Source organism: Strongylocentrotus purpuratus, unplaced genomic scaffold, assembly GCF_000002235.5.
Source record: "Strongylocentrotus purpuratus isolate Spur 01 unplaced genomic scaffold, Spur_5.0 spur5_scaffold_9, whole genome shotgun sequence".
In the NCBI taxonomy this organism is placed as follows: Eukaryota; Metazoa; Echinodermata; class Echinoidea; order Camarodonta; family Strongylocentrotidae; genus Strongylocentrotus; species Strongylocentrotus purpuratus.
In genome coordinates, this window is record NW_022145615.1 from 4,080,326 (window position 1) to 4,084,603 (window position 4,278).

Below are 4,278 nucleotides of genomic sequence, written 5' to 3' on the forward strand. Positions count from 1 at the left end.
ATCAAAGTACGGAATTTACATTTCTTAGAAATTTAACAATACATTGCGCGCAGATGAGTACGCGTTACAGCTAGTCTCCCCCAAATTGGCCCAACAAAGAAATTAGGATGTAAGATTTCATTATTTATGCATCCTCTGTAACTTTTCTAATCAGCTGATAGTATATTTGTCTTTGTATGCATAATAGGCCCTCATCCACGATCTATTCCAAACTAAAGGTTCTCTTCATGTTTATAAATGTAATGTAATATATATATTTATATATATATATATATATATATATTTCTGTTGTCATGGTGAACTCAAATATGTTTTCTTGTACTGTAATTTATTTTGAAATAAAAATTGCCTTCAAGTTAAATATATGGTATGTACGGTGCCATATTAAAAGAAAATAAGTATGTCTTGTCCTTTTTTTTCTTGCTCGTTCACTAAATCAAGAAACAAATGTGCCCATACGTGTGTACATAGCTCTTGACGAATGCCAGAGTGATGCAAAATAAATAGTTTGTGAAGAATTTAAGATTGGGCGAAACTTTTCATTTCTTAAGAGGGCACTGTGTCTAACAAAAATTTGAAATAACGCTGCTCAAGAGAAATCCTTCGTAGAAAACAGCAACCACAGTGGTGTTGCATACATTATAGTTAAAGAAAATGTGTAGTAATGAGAGGAACATCACGCGCAAGTATTTGAACGAATGTGGGTTCATGCACGGGATTTTATGGGCTCGTAGCCTTCACAACATCTCTCAATGTGTCAAATCGTCTTTTGCTATTGAATCCTGATTGTCTTCGGGGGGGGGGGGGGTAGTTGTCCTCAGGTGTAGTTATCCATGGGGGCGGGTAATTGTCCTCGGGGGGTAATTCCTCAGGGGGTAGTTTTCCGGGGGTAATTGTCCTCGGGGGGTTGTTTTCCGGGGGTAATTGTCCTTGGGGGGTAATTGTCCTCGGGGGTAATTGTCCTCGGGGGTAGTTGTCCTCGGGGGGTAGTTTTCCGGGGGGTAATTGTCCTTGGGGGGTAATTGTCCTCGGGGGGTAATTGTCCTCGGGGGGTAATTGTCCTCGGGGGTAATTGTCCTCGGGGGTAGTTGTCCTCGGGGGTAGTTTTCCGGGGGGGTAATTTCCGGGGGTAATTGTCCTTGGGGGTAATTGTCCTCGGGGGGTAATTCTCCGGGGGGTAATTTTCCGGGGGGTAATTGTCCTTAGGGGGTTATTGTCCTCGGGGGGTAATTCTCCGGGGGGTAATTGTCCTTGGGGGGTAGTTTTCCGGGGGGTAATTTTCCGGGGGGTGATTGCCCAGGGGGTAATTGTCCTAGAACCGCCTAATCACATTATATAAGCACGGCTAACCCTTTTTACCCTTTAAAGGTAAATCCAACCTTAACTCACAACTATATCTAATAACTATAACTAATCTGACAGAAAATAAATATATTATTGATTTTCGAAAGTTGTAATCACTAAACGTATGGGAACTTCACATTCGCTGAATCGGTAATGTCACAGTGACGGGGTGAAGGACTACTTTCCCATTTATTTCAACACACAAAATGATTAAACTATTTTTTTCTTCAAAATGTATGATTTAAGAGTGTCTTTTCTCTGTAGACGACCTGTTGTAATGTGCTAATCACATATATTTGGAGTAGTTCCCCAAGGCAGGCGCGGATCCAAGATTTCTTAGCCCCAGCGGGGTCGAAGGGCGGAGCCCCCGAAAGATCAGGGAGTATAGGAATTTAATTACGGTCAGATGAGCATAATTTGATACCTTATTCATGACACTGGCAGGTCACTAATGGGCGTAGGGTCCAGGCGGCTGAGCCTCCTGAATCTCAGGAATTTGAAGCATTTTATAACGGTCAGATAAGCATCTAGGGGCTCACCTTATGGCCTAGGTTGGATCCAGGGGGCAGAGACCCCGGAAGCTCAGGGGTTTTAGGCATATAATTACGGTCAGATGAGCATATGTTGATACCTTATTTGCAACCCTGGCAGGTCACTAATTGGCGTGGGGCCAAGGGGGCGGAGCCCCTAGAAGCTCAGGGCTTTAAGGTAATAAATTACGACCAGATAAGCATCTACGGGCCCGCGTTAGGACCATTGGTTGGATTTAGGGTGCAGAGCTCCAGAAGCTCAGGGGTTTCAGGCGTTTAATTACGGTCAGATGAGCATATTTTGATACCTTATGTGTGACACTGGCAGGTCATTAATTGGCGTGGGGTCCAGGGGGCGGAGCCCCCGGAAGCCCAAGGGTTTTAGGCATTAAATTACGGTCAGATGAGTATCAAGGGGCCCCGTCTTAGGGCCACTGGTTTGGTCTAGGGGTAGAGCTCCCGGAAGCTCGGGGGTTTGAGGCGTTTATTTAAGGTCAGATGAGCATTTTTTGGATACCTTATTTGTGACACTGGCAGGACACTAATTGGCGTGGGTTCAGGAGCGGAGCCCCCTGAAGCTTAGGGGTCTTAGGCATTTAGTCACGGTCAGATGAGCATATTTTGATACCTCATTATTTTGTGACACTGACGAGTACCTATTCTTTCTCTCTTTCTTTCTATGTCTCTTTAATATATTTCTTTTAGAATAAACTCGGGGAGAGCTCGAGGCCCCGAGCACCGCCGTTCCGCGGTCCCTGAGCATATTTTTGCCTGACTGTAAATTTAGGAATTTTTCATTTTCCAACTTACGCATAAAAAAGTAAACTTTTCTAAAAGGTGAGAAAAAATCTTGGAAAATCACGCCATTTCAGCAACATTTGCAAATCACCGGTATCGAATTTTATTCAAGGGGGGAAATGCCCGATCTAAACTTTGTTTGCGGGGGAAAATCGCAACTTATCTCCCCTACTTTCTTCTTTCTCTTTCTTTTTCTTTCTCTTTCTCTCCTCTTTCCCTTTCCCTTCCCTTCCTTTCTCTCTCTATTAGGTTTACTGGGGGGAGGCAAGGGCCTTTTGCCCCCCCCCCCCCCCCGAATCCAAATGTTGTTGGAGGGATCAATCGGAACTGATCTCCCCTTTATTTGACCCTTTTCTTTTCTTCTTCCTCTTTTTTGTCCCCTTTTAGCTCTCCTCTTTCCCTCTCCCTTCCTTCTCTCTTTTGTTTTGGCAGGGCGGTGAGCAAGGGCCTCCCCTCCCCCCCCCCCCCCCGATAGACAACTTGTTGGCGGGAAAAATTGCAGCTGATATCCCCCTTCTTTTCTAATCTTCTTCCTCTTTTTTCCTTTCCTTTATCTCTTCTTTTCCTTTTTTCTTCCCCTTTTCTTCCTTCTCTCTCATTTTTTTGATGTGGGAGGCAACAGCCTGGGGGCAAGGCCCTTTGCCCCCCCCCCGATCTTCTTCCCCCCTTTCTTTTCTTCTTTCTCTTCTTTCTTTCCATTTCTCTCCTCGAATCCCTTTCCCTTTCCCTTCCTTCTCTCTCTCTCTCTCTCTCTCTTCTCTCTCTTTGCGGGGGGGGGGGGCAAGACTAAAAATAGAAAGATAATACATTATAATTTAGTAACAAAAGGGAGAGCTGTCCTATGACTACTTCATAATCTACTGACCAATTTGCCAATTTTGAGATTTGCTTCGATTTTTAGTGATCTCATATTTCAAACAATTATAACTCCCTTATTTGTTATAAGCCTCATTTACCTCAAACTTTCGCCTTTCTGTGTATTTTATTATCTGCTTCCATTTCAATGAACTTTTTACAAGGGTTGGATTGCCCTTTAAACTTAACCGGTAACATTGTTGAAGGTTATATTTTTTGATGTACATGCATTTTCTACAACTTCCTCTTTTACTTCTTTAGAGTGCAATAATTGTTTTTTTTTTTTTTTTACTATATTCCTTCTTATGTACTAACCTTCTAACATGCAAAAAATCCTAAATAATTCTCAAACCACAAAGATATTTCTGTGGTTTTCTTTGAAGGCGTCACTGTGCGACATCCTCTAACAGTAAATCTCCCTACCAATTTTGAATTTTCTCATCCGTTTTTTCCATGAAAATAAAATGTAAAATAGGCTTTTAGAAATATGTCAAAACTGAAATGCATTCACCTAAAATTCAATCAAATTATAATAATATAGTTTGGAGAATGAAGGAATCAAATAGATCAGCTTTTCCCAATTTCTATCATAATGATGGTCTGTTTTCCTTCAAACTATAACTAAGTGTACATCTAGAATTTAAGATAATACCTTAGCACCATTTTCTCTCACCTGAACAATGTTACTAAGTCCAGATTTGATGCTGCAAAACAGTCGAAACCGCAGAGTTTTTATGTTGACATAAAGTTC